A 22,286-nucleotide genomic window follows, 5' to 3' on the forward strand; every position below is an offset into this window, starting at 1 on the left:
GGCGACACAAGCAGGAGGAAAAGTCTGCCTGTAGCCAGAGCCCCCACCCCTCCAGGCAGCAATTAGCCCCAGGCAGGACAGAAATTTGGCACTGAGAATCCTGCAACATTGGAGTTGAAGGAAACTCAAACCCACCTAGTGTATATCACACAACAGAATATTATCCAGTCTTAAAAAGGAAGGAAATTCTGATACAGGCTACAATATGGATGAACCTTGAGGATATTGTGCTAAATGAAATAAATTAGGCACAAAGGGCAAATACTGTATGATTCCACTTAGATGAGGGGCCTAGAGCAGTCAAAGTCACAGAGGCAGAAAACAGAATGGGGGTTTCCAGGGGCTGGGGAGAGAGTGCAATGAAGAGTTATTAAAAACAGTGGGGGAGGGTATAGCTCAGTGGTAGAGCACCTGCTTAGCATGCAGGAGGTCCTGGGTTCAATCCCCTGTTCCTCCATTAAAATAAATAAACAAATTAATTACCTCCCCCTGCCCCTAAAAAAACAATTCCCAGGAAATAAAAATAGAGTCTGGGTGATTAAAAAAAAGAGTTATTAAAAAAACAAAAAAGCACATCAAATGTGTCCTCTCCTTCAACGTGGGGAAACTGAGGCTGAGACAGGGGAAGGGATGGCATAAGTGTGCACAATGCGTGAGGGCTAAGAGATGCTCTACGACTGGCTGCGTCTTCCCAAGTAAACCCCACTGCACCCCCCCAGGCTGCTCCAGCAGCTGCATCCGCCTCCTAATCCGGACTCCAGCTTCCCGCTGATTCTTTGACACACCTCCCAGTGCAATTTTTTCCATCCTTTTAAAAAATAACTGTATTCCTTTACTCTGGGTTTTGTTTCTCCCAGTTATAAAATATACCTGTTTCACAAGAGCAGGGAAGTCATCTGCCTGGTTCACCCCAGTGTCCCATCTCCCAGATTTGCATCTGGCAGGGCACGACACAGATTGAATATATTAATTTTAAGAAATTAGGAAAAGACAGAAATGCTTTTAAAAAGTAAAAGGATGATGTCACTTATATGTGGAATCTAAAAGAAATGACACAATTTACAAAACAGAACTTGCTTACAAAACAAATTTGTGGTTACCAGAGGGGAGAGGGGGTGGGGGAAGGGATAAATTAGGAGTTTGGGATTAGCAGATACAAACTACTATATACAAAATAGATAAACAACAAATAACATTCCATTATATGAATATAGCACTTAAAAATTCTATTTGTACATCAGTTGATAGGCATTCAGGTTGCATCCACTTTGGGGCTATAATGAATAATGAAATGCTGTTACAAACATTGATACACTACTTTTTGTGTGGACGTTTTTACTTCTCTTGAGCATGCACCTAGGAGTTGCCTTTCCAGGTCATATGGTGACACTGTTTAGCATTTTGAAAACTGCCAAACTGTCTTCCAAAGTTGCTGCACCCTGTTACATTCCCGCCAACAATGGGTGAGGGCTCCAGTTTCTTCACATCCTTGTCAACATTTGTCATCGTATTTTTTTATTTTGACCATCTTAATGGTGTGAAGAGCCATGTTTGTTTCAACAGAAAAATATGGTTTGAAATTACTTATCATCAAATAAAATCAACCCCCCTGGAATGCACCCCATGTCAGTCACATGGCTTGGAGAACCCCAACACACCTCTCAGGACCTGTGAGAACAAGGGAATCAGCCTGATCTGTGTGGATTAAAGTCATTTCCAAAGTTTTGATATTGTAAACAATGTTTTTCAATAACAACAAAAAAATTACTTTTGATTTATTTGACTACTAGTGAAGTGGAACTTTTTTCATTTGTATTTTTATTTTTTGTATTATTTATACATACTATTATTTATATGTTTCATATATTTATTATTTGTATTTCTTATTTGGTGCCAGAAAGATCTTTTAAATTAATTAATTACTTAATTTTAAGAATGGGGGTACTGGGGATTGAACCCAGGACCTCGTGCATGCTAACCATGTGCTCTACCACTGAGCTCTTCCCCACCTCTGAGAATGATCGTTTTAGAAGGAGAATCTCATTACACCCTTGTTTAGAACTCTGAGTGGTTCTACACTGACTATGGAATAAAGACTCAACTCCCTTACTCGGCCCACAAGGCCCTGTACCTTCTGGCCCTACCTGCTCCTCTGTCCCCTTTTCTCACCATCGCCTGGAAAAGTTGCAGTTTCCCAGAAGAGTCTTTGCATCTCTTTCCTCTGGCCTTTGGCAATTTGTGGACATCACCTCCTCCAGTATGACTCCCAGGTTCATCGGCCACCACATATGTCTGATGGAACCACTTGCGTACTGGGCCAGCTTCCTGGGCGTACGGCCTCTGCAGAAAGACCCATAATCAGCAAGCACCCCTTGACTGGTTTACTGTTCTGCTGTCACCGCTTTGAAATTCTTAATAATTTTTTTTAACAAGGAGTCTCACATTTTTATTTTGCATTGGAACCCATCCATTATGTAACCAGTCCTGCTTTTTTATCTTCAGCCACTTACACAAGTTAATACGCCCCTTGACCTCAGGGTCTGTCCTACCCACTCTGTGCCCTCAGTGACTGGCAGAAGCCTGATGAATGAGTGCCCAAAATGTATGAGCAGAATGAATGAATGGGAGGGAGGGAAGGAAGGAAGGAAAGAAGGAAAGAAGAAAGGAAGGAAGGAAAAAAGAAAAGAAAGATAGAAAGAAGAAAGAAAGAAAGAAAGAAAGAAAGAGAGAGAGAGAAAGAGAGAAAGAAAGAAAGGAAGGAAGAAAGAAAGGAAGGAAGAAAGGAAGGAAGGAAGGAAGGGAACAAAAGAAAAGAAAGAAAACAAAAGAAAAGAAAAGAAAAAGAGAGAAAAAAAAAAGGAAGGAAGGAGTTCACCTGTTATACCTTGAAGAATAAGGAAGGCGGAATTTTCAGTGTAAACAGAAGTTGAAAGAACATTCCAAGCGTGGGCAAAGGCACCCATGGGTGAAAATTCCCCATGGGCAGGACCCAGAGGCCCTGGGAAACAGGGTTGCACTGGCCTCAGCTGAACCACCAGCATCTGGGGGAAGTAGGAGGGGTGGAGGCAACACCTAGTCTCTGAAAGGAGATCTTTCCTCGGCTGGGGGCAGGGAGAAAGCCCTGGAATTCAGAGATGGGGTGCTAATTAGTGCTCCCGGAGGGGCCTCTCTTGTCCTTGGGGGTGGAAGAAGTCAGGCCAGGAAGTTGAAGGGAGCCAGTAGGGACAGCTTGGCTCAAGTTCAGGCCATCAGGGCTGGGTGATCTTAATAACTACAATCAAAATGCCTTCACCACCACTGGGACAGACCTCGGAGCTCTGAATCAGTGGTCAGCATCTCCTGCCTGGTGCCGTATCAGTCAAAAAGGCTTCTCTGGGCCCCAGGCCCTTCACTCCAGCCCACCCTTGGCCCCCTTCCCTTTGGCAGCTAGATAGTCCTCAGTGTCCCAGGACCCATGAGAGGTTAGAAGAGGCCCCAGCTGTGGGTGCCCCAGCTGCAGGCAAGGGCAGCAGGTAATGACACCTTGGGGTTTATGGGCGTAGGGCTTGGCCCTGCCAAGCTCAAGGGAAGAGGACCAGATAGCTGCAAACCCCCCGATGGAGTTTAATATTGCCCATCTGGGCACATCTACCCCTCCCCTCCCCTACTAGCACTGTCTCTCCTTCACACCTGACTTCCCAGCCACAGTGGCTTTCTTTCCAGCCCTTGATAAATCAAGTTCATTCTTGTCTCAGGGCCATTGCATTTGCTGTTCTCTCTGTCTGCGACGTTTGTCCCCAGATCCAGGCATGGCTGCTTCTTATCACTAGGCGGGTCTTACCTCAAACACCACCTTCTCACTCAGGAAACGCTGGAAGGGTCCTCCGCTGGACGCAGAATGAGCCCTTCTCTACCTCGTGACCTTGTTGAATTTTCAGACTGCCTGGTTCTTCCTGGCTCAGAATCCTACCCCTATTATCTACTAGCTAGGGCAAGGTTACTGAACTTCTCTGTGCCTCTATTTCCTCATCTGTAAAATGGGGATAACAGCAGCACTTATGTCATGATTCTTTCGAAGGAGTAAATGAGATGATACAGGCACATAGTAGGGCTTCAAAAATGGTAGCCATGGTGACCATCACTGTCTGTGAGCTGCCGCTCCCCTTGAGAGAAGAGACTGTGTCTGATTGCTCAGAGCTGCAACCCCAGGGCCTAGAACAGTGCTTGGTACATAAAAGACGCTCCAGAAATTTGTATTGATGTAATTGATCTGTTTATTCTCTCTGAATATTTATATTTTGCCCTTTTCCTACTCTCCTGGCACTCCATACAAGCAGAAGGTCTGTTAGGTAGACTAGAGGCTTCCCCAGGCTAGAACAGGAGGAAGGATGGAGAGTGGTGGGAGCAGAGACATCATGGCCCCTGAGAGGGCCCTGCAGGTGGCAGCCAGAGCCCCGAGGGGACCCACCAGAATGACCCCCAAATCACAGTGTGACCTCCAACTCAGCAGAATGATTCCTGCGCCCTCCAATATGACCCAGAAGATGTGGAGAGAGATACTGGCCCCAGAAGGGCCATTCAAAGCAAAAGGGATGGGGAAGGGGGGCAGAGGAGGCAAGGGTAGGCTATGGCTCAGTGGTAGAGTGCCTGCTTAACATGCATGAGGTCCCGGCTTGAAAAACAAACAAATAAATAAAAATAAATAAAGAAATCTAATTATCTCTCCCTCAAATAAATAATGCAATAAAATAATAATAATAATAATAAAAATTTTAAAAATTCTTTAAAAAGCAAAAGGGACAGTGGATGTCACCAAGGTGACCTAAGCAGACACATGGCTGGGAAACACACTAGCCTACTCAAGCCTGAGTTCTACATAAATTCCTCTCCCACCCCAAGTTAGACACAATGCTGGACTGAAGAAAAAGAAAGTTCCACTTCTTACACCCTTGAGTCATGGCCTGGTAATCTTACCTGGCACTCGACTCGGAAGTTCCCTCCTTATCCGACCTCTCTGGGCCTCTGTCTTCTGTGAAGAGGGTTTCACCGGCTCTCCCAGATGCTATGCAGGTTTCAGTCTTGATGTGTTATCTCATTTAATCCTTTCAAAACCCCCTTGAGATAGAACTGCTATAATCTCTGCTTTGCAGACAAGGAAACTGAAGCACCAAGAGTCTGCTGCGCCTGAGTAGCTCGTGTGACTGGAGCCCACCCCGCCTGACCCCAGGCCAGCCCTCTTCTCCACCCACCCAAAGCAGGCAAGCAGAGAGAGCGACAACATTTCCGAAGCCACAAAGACCTGTGTTGATGACAGGGGGCACGGGGGAGGGTGGGGTGCCCTGGACAAAGCAGGGGTGAGGGCTGGGGCACAGCACTGGCCCGTGTGTCTCAGGGAGAGCTGCAGTGTCATGCCAGCCGGGGATGCGGCTCAGCACAGCTTGGTGTGGGGCCAGGCAGGGGGATGGGGGGGTGATGGGGCGAGGAAGATTAAGGGGACTGGGGAAGCGGGGACCTCGAACGGGCGGAGAAGCCCCGCCCTCAGGCCACGTTCCGCCGCCCAAGGAATGCACCTGATTGGTATCAAGAGGTCCAGGTCAAGTGCCAGCTCTGCCTCTGGCTCTCAGGGTGACCTCGGCAAGTCACTCTCCTGCCAAAGCCTCTGTTTTCCCATCTGGACTAAATACAGAAGAACCGAGGCTGGAGGCTCAGTGAGAGGACCGCTCTCCTAGTCGGGCTCCGTTGTGCCCTCTAGTGGACAAACTGGTGAGTGCCTCCCTCAACTCCCGGGTGAGAACCGGAGGAATCCTCCGTCTTGATCCCTGATCCTGGGTACATGGAGGCGGCACCCGCAAGTCTCATTGCCAGTCCTCAAAGGAAGGGAAAGGAACGGGGGAGATCTGGGTGGGACAGAATTCCCGAACCTTGGCTCTGCCCCTCAATTGCTGTGTGAGTTTGTGCTCATCTTCTGTCTAGGCCTGCTTCTCTACCTCTAAGAAGGGAGCTATCAGATGAACCCCGATCTGGGAGGTGTAAAGCTTGTTTTCTAGCCTATGAATGAGCTGTGTGAGCTCAGGCAAGTCCCTGTCCTTCCCCGAACCTCAGTTTCCCCATCTGCCCAAGTTAATAGGACCAAACAGCCCCAGGACCCCTCTGGCTCTGACATTTAGGGGGCCAAGTGGGAAATATGTATTTAGAGAGATTAAGAGGAGGTGCAAGGGGCCTCAAGGAGAGCTTCCTTGAGGGAAGGACCAGGTCGAAATCATCTCCCAGGGCTTATAGGAAGCCCCATGGCATGGAATATATATTCCGTTTTTTTAACTTAACATATTTACTGAGAAAACCCTCAGGGCCAGACCCTGTACTGGCCACTGGCCACACAGTAGCATACATGACAGACACAGCCTTTGCCCTTGAGGAAAAATTCACAGCCTAGTCAATGGCACTGATTAGTAAACAAACCTTCACATTCTTGTCTGAGTAAATATAACAGGAATATGGACAAGTCATAGCCACAGCAGTGCTGGAAAATGAAATATCAGAAAGGTGACATGTGAGTGGGGCTTTGAAGGATGAGGAGGAGTATAACAGGTACTGCATTCTTTTAAAATTAAACGGTTTTCCCCATCACATTGGCTTGTGCAGAGATCACAATCTTAGTGGAAGTTTTACGGACGAGCAAGTGGTGATGGAGATGGAAAAACCCAGCAAACAAGAAGGGCTGGCTCGGGGGAGGGTATAGCTCAAGTGGTAGAGTACATGCTTAGCATGCATGAGGTCCTGGGTTCAATCCCCACTACCTCCTCTAAAAATAAATAAATAAGCCTAATTACTTCCCTCTCCCCACCAAAAGCAAACAAAAATTAAACTAAAAAAAGGAATAAAAGCGAGAAGGGCTGCTTCTCTGGGTGCTGGGTCGAAAATAGGCAACTATAGACTGTGATAAGCTTGGTGAGTCTCAGACACAGAATGGGGTGCAAAGATGGACTGAGGCCAAGGGTCAGGGATGTCTGTTGAGGACTTAATAATTTTTTTAAAAATCTCACATTTTGAAATGACAGGATCAAAATGGCTGTGCCAAACTGGCTGTGTTGATGTGTCTTTGAGTTTAACGAAGTCATTGCTCCAAGTTTCTTCCTCTGCTCCAAGTCACAAACCAGCTCAAACCACCCCCAGGGAAAATGTGGCTTCACCACAGTCACTCCAGTCATAGGGCCCCTTTTGTTGACAGTGTCTCATGGGATGCGTTTGGGAGGAGACTAGACCAGCAGTGCGCCAGAACTGTTTTACGCCAACTAGCAGGAACCAGCTGCTAAAGTTCCAGGAATTTCGCAAGCTGGTTGTTGAATGGGCATTATTCAAAATTCAATCGCATAAATTTACAATTAAGAAATATATACATGAAAGTTACTTGTTTATATGAATGTTTATCATTACTTACATCTATAAGAGCAAACAATGGGAATAGACTTAATGCTGAATTCTATCTCTTTGTGGAATTCATTTTCATCCAGAAATATAAATGAATTAGAAAAAAATCCCTAGCCATTTGTTGAAGAAGTACACTTGTAATAAATGTTTACTTTTAATATTTAATAGCTATTTATCAAATTGTGTACTATATTTCTAGTGTTTGGGTTAATTGTGTTCTGATAATAACTAACAGATAATCCAATGAAGATTTTTTTAACCCCCCCCCAAAAAGAAATATATACATGAGAGACAAGTTTTTCATTAACACTACAAGGGTCTCTGGCCCAATGAGTGGGGTTTGATAGTAATACTTGCTACAAGTAAAAAAAAAAAATACATATATATATATATAAAGTATATAAAAATAATCCTCAAAAGTCATGCCTTCCTAATGATTTTACTACCCTTCACTATTCTCTGTTCTCTTGAGGTTATCTGCACCTATCGTAGCTGACAGTGGAATTTGACATGACGGTGCACTTCCACACACCTCTTCCCAACTCTGTCCTTGGTGACATCACGTTGGTAACTTGAGGTCGGCCAAGGTGGGAGTATTTACAACACGGGAATTGGCAAAGGTTACAAATCAGGCCTTGCTTTGTTGTTTTGTTGACTTTCTAGACTAAAGAAAATGATGGACCAAATAGTAACAGTGCAAACTAAATTGAAGTGCTGAAGCTGAAAGAGGTTTCAGTTTAATGGATATATTTACGGGAGAGTGAGAATAGTGTAACAGTAGATCATGTATCAGACTATATGGCAATACATTTATTGGGAAGAGAGTTAGTACAGGCTGGAATGCAGCTCCGTTTCAAATTTTAGTTGAATTGTAACCGCTGGTTGACTAGAAATACTAGAGTTGGGCAAAAATTAACAAAAGCAGGAAGGTTGAGCTTAGTGGTAGAGTGCGTGCTCAGCCAAAAAAAAAAAAAAAAATTAGCAAAAGCCTTCTGGTGAATCAATTGACAATATGGAATTTACAATCAACAGTTCCTACATCATGTTGTTATTTGTAAATTCTGTTCTACACATCCTTTATATCAGTAAAATTTATAATAAATATATATGCATATCTATATAATGTCTACAGTTGGATTCCTGAAGAAACAATTGTCAAATATTTGTGGGCACACCACCGAACAAATCCAAGTTTTTTTGGTGGGGGCAGCTAATTAGGTTTATTTATATATTTATTTTTAATGAAGGTACTTGGGGATTAAACCCAGGACCCCCTAGGTGCTAAGCATGCGCTCTACCACCTAAGCTATACCCTCCCCCAAGGACAGATCCAAGTTTAATAGAGTCCTTTGCAAAGCACATTTCTGAAACTGAGCAAAGGGCTCGTGTGCCTGCGGTGCATGCAGAAAGCCAAACTCTGACAGCAGGAGCTTGTGGCAAAGTAAGGGTTTATTGCAGGGGGCCGACCATGCAAGGGAATGGGAGACAAGCCTCAGATTCACTCCAGCTTGGCCTTTGTGTTGGGGTTTCCTTTTAAGGGGAAGAACAAAGAGGCTGGGATTAATCATTGTCTCGTGACATTTCTGTGACATTTCTTAGTTTCAGGAGCCAGGGTGTTTCTGGTTTATGATTCTCTGGCCAGTTGGTCCATGGCTCGTGAGTCTGTGAGCTTATGTTGCCCTGGAGAAACAACCTGAATTTGTACATTAATGATGGTTATCTATCATAGCAATTTTAGTACATTAACGATGTTCCTGACAACAGCAATTTTAGTTATCTGACTCTGGTTGATGAGTGTTCAGTTAGCACAGGTTTGAGGTCAGTGGGGACAACAAAGGGAATAAGTTTTGGATAGAGTGATTAATCATAAACTCAGTAAGGACACTTGGTTTCATATCTTCTTGGGAAAGCCCTCTCCACTGTGGGAAGTATTTTCAAGACAAAGAGACAGATGACTTCAAACGTCCTTTGGAGACACTCCCAGGACACAGGGACCTCTGTGCCTTTGGGGTCTGTCATTTTCAACAATGCCAATACAACTAGCACATTCAGGGACTTTGTGGTATTTTTCTTTGACGTTTTCCAGTTTAAACTTAGAAAAGGCTGTTGGACTGCAAGTAACAGCAGTTTCTCAGGCTAACTGAAACAAAAGCAGGAGTTATCTTATGGAAGGATGCAGGGGAGGAAGAGAAATGGCAGCCCCCACATATCCTTTCATCCCTACTTTATTCTTTTCTTCTCCTGTACACAGCTTCTGGCCTCTTTTCTTTGGTGTAAGCAACAGTGAAGGTGAAGGCAGTTGCTCTAGGTTTACCTGTTCTTAGGTAAGGGACCAGCCCAAGCCGACTGACAAACAGATCCGCAATCCCTAGACAAAAGATCTGATTGGTCCGCTTGGACCGGGTACGCATTCCTGGACCAATCAGTCATGGCCAGGATGTGAAGGGGCGGAGTCACAGGGTTCAGACCGGCGCTCGGGGGCCACACCGAGTGGAGAGGAGCAACTCTGGAAGAAGGTGGGTAGGTATGGGAAGGTCTATGATATTAAAGGAGGCCAGTTGGACGCCCAGGACTCGCTGGCACAATGCGTTTCCCTTCATTCCAGTTAGTGGGAAAGTCTTTTCCATAACTGGCCACCATGTGGACTCTCCATTTTCCACCCATGTAAACCGTTGTCAGTGAAAAGGAGCCTTCATTATATATTTGACATTTCTGTTTTTAGAAAGAAAAAAGGGATATATTTCTAGCTCAGACATCTCCTAAATAGTGAGACTGTAATTAAGGCAATCATCTCTGTTTCTGCTGTCTGATCCCAGCCACGGCTCCGGGGTTGTCCCTGGGTCCTGGTCAAGGTGATGGTACATCATAATCACCTTTTTTCTTCCTTTCACAGGAGGCCCTGGGAGCTCTGGGTTCACAGTGCCTGACATACTTCCTGGTGCAGCGCCATGGCAACAATTGACAGCTTGGATTCAAATCCCAGCTCCCTTCCTAACTGTGTGATCTCAGACAGGAGACTTAACTTTTCTGTGCCTCAGTTTCCTTATCTGCAAAATGGTGACATATAACAAGAGCCAGCTCATAAAGTTGTGAGGATGAAATGAGTTAATATTTGTAAAGTGTTAGAAGCGCCTGGGGCATGGTAAATGTTCAAGTGTTGGATATTATTTCTACTATGGGCATCTCACTGACAGCTGCTCCCCTGCAGGCTGGCAGGCAGGGTGGGTGGAGGAGTTGGCATCGCCCTGTCCTATGTCATCCACCTCCAAGCCAGCAGGCAGGGTGGTGTGTGGAGTAGGTGGGTGGAAGACATCATGGCAGCCAAGATGAGGGGTGGGTGTAAGGGGACTGCGGCAGCCCTGGTGGGGGCAGCTGGACCTGCCCAGCTGGGAAGGGCTCTGGCTCAGTGCAAGGCTCCAGCAATCCGGGACCTGGTTGCAATTGTGTGTTCCTGGAGGGAGAGGAGTGTGTGCCTCAGTGGTGGCGGGTCTAGGGATGTGGTCAGCTTCATGGGTGTGAGATCTATGCTGTTGAACAGGGCCCTGCACTCAGAAGGACCTTGCTCTTGGTTTAATGCTTGCTGTCATCATCTTGAAATTCTGCATAATTTTTTAACGAGGGGCCAACATTTTCACTTGCACTGGATCCCACCAATTGTGTAACCAGTCAAGGGTAGGTGACATGTGAGTTGGTTTTGAGTGTGGTTATGTGTGTGTGTATGTGTGTGTGTGTGTGCAGGTACATGCCTGGGATGTCTCTTCCTCGGGATTTGAGGAATGCTGGTCTTTGTGGGAATTCCAGAAACTGCAAGGCAAACCTACCCCATCCCACCCCAGATGCAGGGAAAAGCCTCTGTTCTCAGTTCCTCCCTGTATCCTCAGCCCAGACTCATGCCCCTGCCTCTACACAATCCCAATGCCCCATTGCACCCCCAGCCCCACCCCTGTGGGAAGATAGGAAAGGCAGCTGGAAACTCCCAGATCACCAGTCCCTGGCACAGAGGAGAGGAAGCCACGCTGTCTGGGCTTACACTGTGCGCCACGATCTCCACAGGTGTCACCTCTGTCCTCCCTGCTCCCCAGGGATCAGGGAGGGGTCAGTCTCCTCACTTCTCAGATTGCTCCTGCACTTCCCAATCAGGGCTTCCTGTGAGGAAAAGCTGACACGGGTGGTCAGGAGTCCTGGTTCTGGGCCTGGCTCCACCCCCAGCCCATTCTGGGACCCTGGACAACTGGTGGCCTTCCTCGGGCCACCTGTAAACCACCTGACCCCTAAGTTGCCTTCAGCACTTGCATCCTACCTGACTCTCAGGTTCCCCGTACCTGTGACAGCCATTCCTGGCTCTCTGCACAGTGGGACCCTGGCCCTGGGTCAGTTCCAGACCCCTGCCCCAGTCTGCTTCCAGACACAGTCACTGACTCCTGGATCTGGTCCCCTTACACAGATGGGGAGAATGTGGCCCCAAGTGCAGACAACACACACTGATTCAGTGGTAGAATCCAGGCTCAAACTAAGCCTTCCTGCTAGCCCAGATCACCACCACCCCAGCCCCTCCATGCCTCTGGTGCCGTACCCACCACCCCTGCCTCTGAATTACAAGCAGAATCCCGTCTCTCTTAGGAAACTCAGACCCACAGCACAGTTTCCAACCCCACCCCATCCTTCCCCCAGTCACAAATGAGAGGGTTTGAGGATAGCATCAAATTTCCCCATACAGACGGGGAAACTGAGACCCAGAGAGGGGCAGTGGCTGCCCCAGATCACTTAACCCGGCGGCACCAGGCACTTCCTGATGCCAAATCTCATGGTTTCCCCTCATTTCTTCTCTCCTTATCCTCCTACTCAGGACTCCAAGCCCTGCTAAGCATCCAGAGGCCCTGAAATCTGAGGGTTTTCTCTGGGGCTCCTCCTACCATCCCAGGGACCCCAGAAAGGATCACTGTATCTTTGTGGGTGAGGTTGGCTCCCAGAAATAGAAGGGCAACCGGGGAGGGACTCTGCCTGCTCTTTGCCGAAGCTACTTAGACACCCATCTCCTCACCACCGTCCCCGCCCCCACCCCTAGGCTGCAGAAGGGACAGGCAGCAGTAGGGCAGCCAGCCCCACAGAGATCCAAGCATCCATCCTGGTGCTCTTCACACTGGCCTTGCCGGCCCGCTAGACCACACAGGTAGGTTCCAGGCCCCCTCCTGGCATCCACTGGTGCAGCTCTGCTCTACGTTTCACCTCTTGGACTTCCACCTAAGAACTTGTTTAAAGATAGGAGTCTCTGGTGTGAAATGGCTCTCAAACCACAGCGCCTCCTCGTGCTGGTCAGATGGGAAGACCGCTCCACAGGGCAAGAGGTTTGTCCCAGGACACAGAGCAAGGCAATGAGGGTGTCTTGCCTGGGACCCGGTCTCCTGCCTCCCAGCTGCATTTCTTTCCGCTCAAGGCTGACTTTCAGATCTTCCTCTGAGCAGAGTCTGGGTGGGGGGCTTCCTGAAGGCCAGGGCAGAGGGTAGGGAAAGGAGGCTGCTCAGGCAGCCAAGGAACTCTGACAGCAGACCTATTTTCTGTGGGGGCTTATGCCGTGTCCTGGAGGTGGACAGAGAGGTGAATGAGGCACAGCGCCTGCCCTCAGCAAGCACCCCATCAGGTCCTGAAGAATGGATCTCTCCAAGGCTAACTCTAGACAGCTCCCCACTCACATTAAGCTTCTCCTCCCAGCCTGCGAGCTCTCAATCTTACCACTATGCTTCTTTCCTGAAGTTGCTATATCTTCCCCCTACTCCTCCCTCCCACCCCCAGCCTTCTAGGTTCTTCTCTCGCTCCCACATCAGCTCTCTTATCTCACCCTGCTTCACAGCCAGTAGCCTGGGGAAGGGAGCACAGGCCACAGTGGGGAGGTGGGACAAAACTGCAGTGCTCCCCCTTCCCAGGAGAGGGCGCCCTGTCATCTGCAGCAACCCATCCCACCAGGCGCTCAGCTTTGCAGGTGCAACCCAATTCCAGAGCCAGGACTAATATGCAGTCTTCACAGTTACGTGGCAGGAAGGCAGGAGTAAGTGATCCCAGCTTCCAAATGGGAAGACCCAGGTCCAGAGAGGGCAATGGTGGCTGGAGGCCTGGGGTCACACAGCAGCTATGTGTCTGAGCCCTTGAGCCCTGTTTCAAGTGCCCTTGACTCAAAAGAAACCAGCTGCTCCTGGTCCTGGGAGGTCTGCTGTCCTGCGAGGGGAAGGGGCTCCGGGCTGGGCAGTGTCTGAAGATCCTAGGTCCAGACGTATCTTTTCTTGGGCCATGTATTCTTGAATTCTTTCCAAAACTGATATCCCCCACTCCCGGACTCCCATGCCCTGCTCCCAGCATCCTCTGCCTCAGCTAAACCATGGGGTTTAAAGGAAAGGGCTAAATAGTCCTGGGGCCCTGGCCATACATCCGCTCCCATGGGTGCCTCAGGGAACTCAGGCATTACCTGTCCCCAAAACACTCCCTTTCCTCAGAAACCAGAGACAGCTCTGGGCCTCACTATGTGCCAGGCTCCGCCCTCGGACTTGGTGTGTTAGCTCACTGTACCCTCAGGGGAGGCGACTGAGGCACACAGAGAGCAAGTGACCTGGCCACATGGCCAGTAAGCGGCAAGGCAGGACTGAAACTCAGGAAGTCTGATTTCAGAGAGAGACTTGTAACTACTATATCAGAGACCTCTGGTCCCCTGATATCCATTCTCTCCTTTTTCTAGACTAACAGGCTGTTTAGAAGAATGACCATGTTGCCCAGTCTCACTTGCATGTGGACGTGTGACTAATTTCTGACCCAGGGAGAGATGTGTGCAGCTGCCCAGTCACGCCTTTAATTAGGAGAGGTGTGTTCCTGTTCCCCTTCCGGACGGCTGTGGGTGTGAGTGAGCAGACTGGGATGGCTGCCACAGCCTCCTAACCAGTCTCCGGTCCAGGCTCCACACAAGAGCCAGAGAACTCTTAACATGTGTCAGATCATGGTGCTGCCCTGCCCCAGATCTTCCATGACTCCCCATTTCTTCAGAAGAAAGGCTAGCCTCCTCCATGATGGGCAAAGCCTTTTCTTGTCCGGCCCTAAACTATCCTCCCAGTCTCATCACTTGCCACTTCTATCCTCTGCCCTCATCCCAGATCAACCATCAGGAAAAATCTCACCCTTGCTTACCTATTCCCTTTCCTCTGCCTCCCCAGTTTCTCTCCCACCTGGCAGATCCCAATGTATTCTTCAAGACCCAGTCCAAAGGGCATCTTCCACATGAGGCCTTTCCTGACCCTCCTGGCATAATGAGCTGTCCCCTCCTCTGGTCTTCCATGGTCTGGGTACAGCCCTCTGGGATACCGATAGCCTTTCTGCATTGTCATAATCTGTAGACACATTCACTTCTCCCATCTCTCAAAAGGGTGAGAGTCGAGTCTGGGCTATTTGTTGACTGTCAGTACCCTATACAAGGCCAGACACCAAGCCAGTGGTAATCGAGTTCAATGAGAGAGTGTGTGTGTGTATGTGTGGTTTATGTGGGTGTCCTGAGCTGGCTAGAAGCCCAGACCAAGGAGACAAGGAGGACATCTAGAAATAGCCCTATCCCAAGCCCCAGACTGGCCTGGTGCCCAGATAAACTGACCCTGAGTAAGAAGGTGGGGGCCCGGAATGGCTGGGTGGAGACTAGGAGGTGTGGCTCTGGCTGGCTGTCACCTCGCTGCCCTCTGAGGTCTGCTAGCCGAGGTGGACAGTCCTGGCACTCAGAGTTCAGTGACCCTCAGTGACCAGTGAGTATTTCAGGCTGGGGCTAAGCATCACCTGCTCCCTTGGCCCCAGAACTTGTAGGGCAAAGGGGACCTGCTAGTCTACCCACGAAGGAGGGGCGGGATTGGGACAGAGATGCTGGAAACATTTGCCCTCTCCCCGCTTTGGCTCCAACTCACCCTCTTCCCCACTTGGAACTTCCCTTCCTGAACTACCAGCCGCCAAAGCTGGAAGGATTAAGGAGATCATCTGGCCCAGCCCCCCACCATGGAGGTGGGGACACTGAAGAAAAAGAGAGTGGCCCAAGGTTGCAGAGCAAGATGGGGCGAAGATGGTTACAGGGAAGGGCAATGCAGCATAGTGGTGAAGCCATACAAACTCTAGAACCAGTCTGCTGGGCCCAAATCTCATGTGTACGTGGGTGATGGGGATAACGACCTACATCACTGGGTTATCGTTAGGATTACAAGAGTTGAAAGACAGAAAACTGCTAAGTCCAGTGATTGGCACTTGGTAAGGGCTCTGTCTATGGCTGGTGACTAGGTTCTTGTCCTGCCGTGGAAAGAATTCAGAGACAAGACCCAAAGATTAAGAAAGTAAAATGGAGGTTTATTAAGGGATAGATAGCCCACTCTCAAGGGGAGAGCGGACAGGCTGAGGTGAGCAGCTGCCCTGAGTTTCTTTGGCAAGTTGGTTACATAGAGGATAAAAATGAATGGGTGGAATATTCATTGGGGAGGGAAAGGTTTGGGATCATTATCCCTGATTTTCATCCCAACTCCATCTTCCCGAAGGGAGGAGGGATTTTTGCCCTTATTTAGTCTGGATCGGAAGTGTCATGGCGTTGGTGCATGATGGGTACTTCTGATCTGCAAGGCTAACTTTATTGATCTGAGGGCATAATGAGCAAAAGGTTACATTTGGACACTGGTGATTCCTGCCTTTTCCCACCTTTCTTTGTCAGCCTCCAGGCCACTTGTCATCCCCAAATTTGTGACCGTTTATCAGCCCAGAGGTTCCTGCTTTTCCTTCTCTGCCCAGGGACCCCTGTGGTATACACGATGTAGAGTTTCCTGCATTTGGCCCGTGCCCGTCCTTTTTTGCTCTGTTCCTGCCATTTGGCCTGCATCCCCCTTTCTCTGCTCATATCCAGCCATCTGCCTGCTCTAACACTTCAATGGCAGCAATCATTTTCTGCACCACAGCATACAAAGCTTCTCAATGCCCACAGTCTTATTTGTCCCTTCCAACAACCCTGAAGGGTGGAGATTACTAACCCCATCACACAGAGAAGGAAATAGGCACAGAGATTGACTGGTCATGTTCACAGAGCTGGTATCATGTCTCCCAACTGCCCTACCAGCAATCTCTCCATACCCAGCCCCCTGTCCCTGGCAGCTCATATGCTGGTTCACCAAATGGAGAAGGCGACCAGACGGAGCCACATGGAGAGCCAGCGCTTGACTCCTGATGCTGCCCTGGGCTCTTCTTACCCCTGCATCGGATGGCCCATTGCAGGGAGGCCAGCCTTGGTCATTTGACATCATCCCTCCTGACTCTGATCCCAGCCTTGTAATTTCTCAGTCTTGTCACCTCCCACCCCTAGAAGAGGGGAAATGTCTCACCATGGGCTCCAGTCCTGGTTGTCCAGAAGCCTACCCAGTCCTTCCTGCAAAGGACTGTTCACTCTTCCTATCTAGTGTCTATTTATTACTGAGCCAGGGGATGCTGCCCCTCACTGACCTCCAGCCAACCCCAAACTCCTAGGCCCCTAAAAAGCCCAAGCCAGACCAACAGCCTTGGCTCTATACCTGCTTCCTAGAACATCTCTGGCCCCAGGCTTCCGAGGCTAACACTCATTCCCTGCCAGGCCCCCCGCCATGGCTTGCCAGCTCTCTTCACCTAAGGACAAACAGCGCTCACATGTCCACACCAGCCAGGCGCATTAGGTCTCCTGGAGCTGCCTGAAATTTTCCAGAATCTTGGGCAAGCTACTCCTGATTGAAGTGCACTCAGGGGAGTGACCATTGAACCATCTGTTTGGTGCCAGGTCACATGACACTTGAGCATGTCACGGACCTCAGGATGGTGTGAGGTACTGCTTTGTAAGCGTTAGGTTTAACCTGGCTAATTATACTTTGCTTAATCCAATATCAGTTGTATTTTTTTCAGAGGCAAATTTTTCATTTGATAGAGGAGTAGTTCTGGGAAGGAGCCAGGGGTAGCCCCAAGTCTTGTTTGATTACTTCCTGCGAACTGCCTTTTCCCCAAAGAGATCTATTGAAACAGCAGGACCCTGTGGGGTCCTCCCTGGTACAAATCTTTTCCATGTCCCCCATTTCTTGTTTGTAAGAAATAGGCTTCATTCAGCCTCCTACACCTTCCCTGAGTTCCAAAGGACAGATCCAAACACTTGCTAATCAGAGAAGGGAGGGAAAGCAGAAACTAAGGGAGGAACATAGTGTAGCCATGAGGGAGGGTCCTGGTTCCTCCGGTAGGAACTAAGGTCCCCAACCAGGTGCAGGATGGCAACCTCAGGCAGAGCACAAGATTCTTGCAATACCGCCCTGTTACCTCACCACCAACCAATAAGAAAGTCACACACCCTGCAGCCCTCATCCCAAATTTTGTCTATAAAACTTGTCCCCCAAAACCATCTAAGAGTTCGGGTTTTTCGAGCCTGAGCTGCTCGCCCTCCTTGTTTGGCCCTGCAATAAACCTTTCTCTGCTCCCAACTTCAATGTTCTGGTTTGTTTGGCCTCACTGTGCATTGGGCACATGAACTTTGGTTCAGTAACACTACCTCGGAGGCTCAGGCTACATTTATGTGCCCAGAAGGGCAATTTTCCCCTGGGAGTACTTGGGGCCCCACTCTGCACAGGAGAGGGCCTCATCTGGTGGCCCTCAGGGATGGAGTGAGAAAGAGGACACGAGAAGGGAGACTCTGGCAGGAGGAAAGTTGAGAGCAACAGACAAGGGTGGGACCCTGGGGGAGGGGGAGACTTCAAACAGAACACTGATGAGGACAAGTAGCTTTCTTTGCTCAAGAGAGACTGTCCACTCCACAAATCCATGCCGGCCCTGCACCACGCCCTGTGGGCACAGTGGGGAGCCCTCACACCATTTCAGGTATAATGGGAACAGACTCTGAAATAAAGATGATAGAGGAAAATGGGGTGTAAGAAGATGGCCATGTCCCAGGTCCCAGGTAAGTCTCTGGGAGGGTCCTTGGCTTCATGCAGGAAAGAATTCAAGAGTAAGCCACAGTTGAGTAAAGTAGGTTTATTCAGAGAGATGCACACTCCATAAACTGAGTATAGGCCATCTCAAAAGGCCAGAGACCACGAGGTTTTGGGGGAGGGTGGTTAAAGTAAAAGTAGATACGCACTCCATAGACAGAGTACGGGTGAGGGAGCAAGACGCCACAAGGTGTGGTGTTGCTGGTTTTTAATGGGCTCACTTGTTAGCATATGAAATGCGAAGTATGCTAACAAGTGAGAGGATTATTCCAACTACTTTGGGGAAGGGGGCGGGGAGTCACAGGAATTGGGCCACCACCCTCTTTTTGACCTTTCATGGTTGGCCTTGGAACTGTCATGGCACCTGCAGGAGTGCCATTTCCCATGCTAATATATTACAGTGGGCGTATGTTCAAGCTCAAGGTCTACTGGAAGTCAAATCCCCTACCATCTTGGGCCTCAAGGTCTATTGGGAGTTGACTTTTTTGCCATCTTGGTGCTTATTGCTGTGTCATTCCTTTAATGGCTGCCCCCTGCCCTTCCTGTCTCATTGGGACCCCATGAAAGCAGGACACCGTGCTATGGCAGGGAGGACGGGGTTTCCTGGAGGAAGCAGAGTTAAGCTGAGAGCTGAAAAGGGAACAGGAATTAACTAAAAGAGTAAGGCCTGGGGAGGAAGAGTATTCTAGGCAGACAGCAAGCAAGAAACATGGCACCCCTTCAAGGCATATAAAGGGCAGAGTGACTGCAGTGTGGAGAGCTTGAAGAGGCAGGTGGGAGCCACAGTATGGGGGCTGTGGAGCCGTGGCAAAGGATGTGGGTCTTCTGCTGAAGGCCATGGCAGCCAGGGAAGTAGGCTGAGAAGAAAAACAACCTTTGTACTGCATTCCCAAACTTACCCTATCTTATCTTCCTAGAGTCCTTGGGAGGCCTGGCTGGGTAGGAATTCTATTGTGCTTTTTGCAGATTGAGAAATGGAAACCCAGAGAGATTGTGACTTGCCTGAGGTCACACAGCTACTGTGTAACAGGGGCAGAATAGTGAGTCTCATTCCAGAGCCCTAAAGCTGGGGAGGTAGATAGATTCACTCACTCACTCACTCACTCATTCATTCAATATACTCATTCACTCACTCAGTTAGTCAATGGTCATTCACTCATGCCTACTGTCTGCCAGGCACTCCTCTTGGAATAGGATTTCAGTAATAAAGTAGACTAGTGCAACAGATGAGACAAGCTAAAGAGTTTGAGCTTGATCCAGTCAGCAACAGGGACGTCAACTGGTTTCTGGGAGGGCAGGGGTGACTGTCCAACGCTTGGAGCAGCACCCTCTCCCCTCCCCCACCCCAGGCAAGGAGAGCCATTGTTCTCCTTCCGGGGAGCACCCTGCCATGGGCAGTGGTTTCTCAGAAGCAAAGTGGTGTTGAGTAAGCCTCTATCGTTTGCCATTATTTGTTCTTTCAGACCCACAGTATCTAGAACTCTTGGGGAACGAGGAAGCAATTTCCTAGTGGCAGAAAGAACACTCCATTCCACTGACTGTGGCCGCAATCCTCCCACACTGTGAGCTCAGGGAGGGCAAGGCTGCAGCTGTTTACCCTGGGTCCCCACTGGGCCCAGCACAGGGCCTGGCCATGGCAGATGCTCGATGAGACTGGTGGAATAAATGAATTCTTTCAAAAGAAAGGGAGGATGAGGAAACTTCTCTGCAGCATCTGAAGGCACTCAATGATGTCAGCCAGAAGGAGATGGAGATTCACTGGGGTCCTCTTCTATTGGTTCCAAGTCTCAAAGGGCTCATTCTTGTGCACCGCTGGGTCAACTGCCCTGGGGAGGAGACCCAGAAGGAAGAAGGAGGTCACCATTCATTGAGTGTTAATGAGTGTTAGGCTTTCCGTATGTTATCTTCTTCAATCCTCAGGTTGATTAGGGTAGTAGATGGCCCACCTCCATTTGGGAGGAAAGGAAACTTGGAAGGGGGAAGTGCTTGCTCTGGATCTTTAGCTAGTAAGTGGCAGGCTTGGGACTTAGAACCAGGCCTCTTTCTAAAGATCCTGCTTCTGAATAGACCAGGCACCAAGGGAAGGGTATGGAGGGTGTGGAGAAAAGGGTTGTCTAAGACTTGATTCCACGGCTGGCAGAGTCAGTGAGCCCCACCCCTATTACCAGCCAAAGAGAAAAATTTCTAGTTGCAGGTACTGGGGTTGGGGTGGGGGTGGTCAGCATCCACTGATTTAGACCCTGAAGGGGCAAATGAGGGGTGTCTTCTACGTCCCTGGGTCAGTAGAGCCTCCACACTCAGCTTCTTTGGCCCCTACCTCTCGCATCTCTCCCTGTGCCAGCAGCACATCCCCTTGCAGAGGCGTGCGGATAGCAGGGAGGGCCAGGGAACAGCTGAAGGTGCTGAGTAGGCCTTCCTCTCCCCGCCTCCCCATGGCCCCACAGATCATCCGGTGCTGCCGGCCCATCTCATTGGCTCTCTTCTGGTTACTCATCTCTCCTCTTCTCCATCTTCCCAGCCTGTGGTTGCCGTGGAAACATAGAACAGTGACATCACCATAGGGTGAGGGCTGGGGCGATGCTGCTCTTGGCAGGGGCTGGTCCTGCCTGCCAGATGTTACATCCACAACTGGATCTGACAAGGGCAAGAATGGGGGGCTGGATAAGGGACAGGGTTCACATTCCCTCCCCTTGCTCCTCTTTCCCCAAATGTAGTGGGCATACCAGGACAGGGAGGGTGCAGGTAATCAGAGGAACGAGGAGAAGGCTGTACACACTTTGAATGGAGAAGGCTAAAAGTCGAGTGGGAAGGAGATAGGGTGCGAGTGGCTTAGGAGTCAACTTTGGTGAGCCAGGTCTGAGTGTGGTGGGGAGGCAGGGGTTGAGCAGCGAGAACAGCAGGCCTGGGGTTTGTCTAGAGTTCCTCAAAGCACCACACTGCTCAGCTTAGGCAGGACCCAAGAGAGGAAGCAAAAGGACTTTCTGGCAGTGTCCCCCTCAACCCATCCTAAAGACCTCTATAGCCCCTTCCTCACAGCTGCAGCAGTTTCAAACTGTCTCAGAAATGAGAAAATTTGAGGATTAGGGAAGCAAAGCAATCTGCTTTGGGTGGCCCAGCAGGTGAGGATCCGAGCTGAGACCAGGTCTGAGGAATCCTGCACTGTCCATGGAGAGGGTAACAGCAGTGACAGTGAATATTTCTTCAGTCTACTGTGCTCTGCATTTTAAATGCGTTATCTCATCTGATCCCTAGCACCTCTGTGTGGTCATTACTGCCATTCCCTCCATTTTCAAGATGAAACTGAGACTGGGTGGCTTAAGTGAATTGCTCACAGCCACATAGCTGGTACCCACGGGAATCAGAATTAGAACCTACATCTCTCTGCCAGCAGCTGTTGGCCCAGCCCCAGCTCTCCACCATCATAAAGACCATGTAGGGAGAGAGCTCTGGTCTCTGGGTCTCTAGCCATTCAGTGTTTGAGAAAGGAGGAGGCCTTGTGTCTAAAGGCCGTGACCTTCAGTCAGAAACAATCCCACTCCCCTCCTCCCTCTGCACCTGCTCCGGCAGTGAGGTCATCAGGGCTCCATGCCCAGCCCTGAGGCCTGTCCCTACAGCTTTGGCAGAAATAGGCCCTTTGGTCTTCTGGAAAGTGGGTCTGTCCAAAAGAACCAAGGCCTTGGGGGAGAGAGGGCTCTTCCTCCCTGGCCATCTTCCCAGAAAGTTAGGGGAAGGGAGGTGGGGGCAGATGTTCTCCACTTCACATGAAGAAACAGAGGTCCAGGAAGGAGGGTTGCCACACTACCTGTGTGTGGCAGAGCTGGTGGCACCCCAGGGCCCCTGGGCTGGGTCCTGCTTCCCCACCCTGTGCACACCTCTGCTGGCTGAAGTTTAGTT

The 22,286-nt window shown here is 49.3% G+C and overlaps 1 protein-coding gene and 1 long non-coding RNA gene across 9 annotated transcripts in view; one reads left to right on the forward strand and one right to left on the reverse strand.

Moving 5' to 3' along the window:
• Positions 1–4,955: 4,955 nt before the first annotated feature.
• Positions 4,956–11,262, forward strand: LOC123616068 (uncharacterized). The gene is made up of 3 exons (XR_006723923.2): positions 4,956–5,742; positions 7,880–7,994; positions 10,301–11,262. It is a non-coding gene; the product is annotated as an uncharacterized LOC123616068 (long non-coding RNA).
• A 7,158-nt stretch (positions 11,263–18,420) lies between these two features.
• ZCCHC17 (zinc finger CCHC-type containing 17) overlaps positions 18,421–22,286 on the reverse strand; it is a 60,941-nt gene continuing 57,075 nt past the window's right edge. For 4 of the 8 annotated variants that reach the window (XM_074376996.1, XM_010952195.3, XM_045514661.2 and 1 more), the window contains 2 exons: positions 20,710–20,911; positions 18,421–20,218 (listed from right to left, as the gene is read on the reverse strand). The gene's annotated coding sequence lies outside the window, so the exon portion shown is untranslated. Of the gene's footprint in view, positions 20,219–20,709; positions 21,027–22,286 lie in introns of all 8 variants that reach the window. The other 4 variants (XM_074376998.1, XM_074376997.1, XM_074376999.1 and 1 more) reach the window with 4 other exon arrangements.

This window comes from Camelus bactrianus, chromosome 13, assembly GCF_048773025.1.
Source record: "Camelus bactrianus isolate YW-2024 breed Bactrian camel chromosome 13, ASM4877302v1, whole genome shotgun sequence".
In the NCBI taxonomy this organism is placed as follows: domain Eukaryota; kingdom Metazoa; phylum Chordata; class Mammalia; order Artiodactyla; family Camelidae; genus Camelus; species Camelus bactrianus.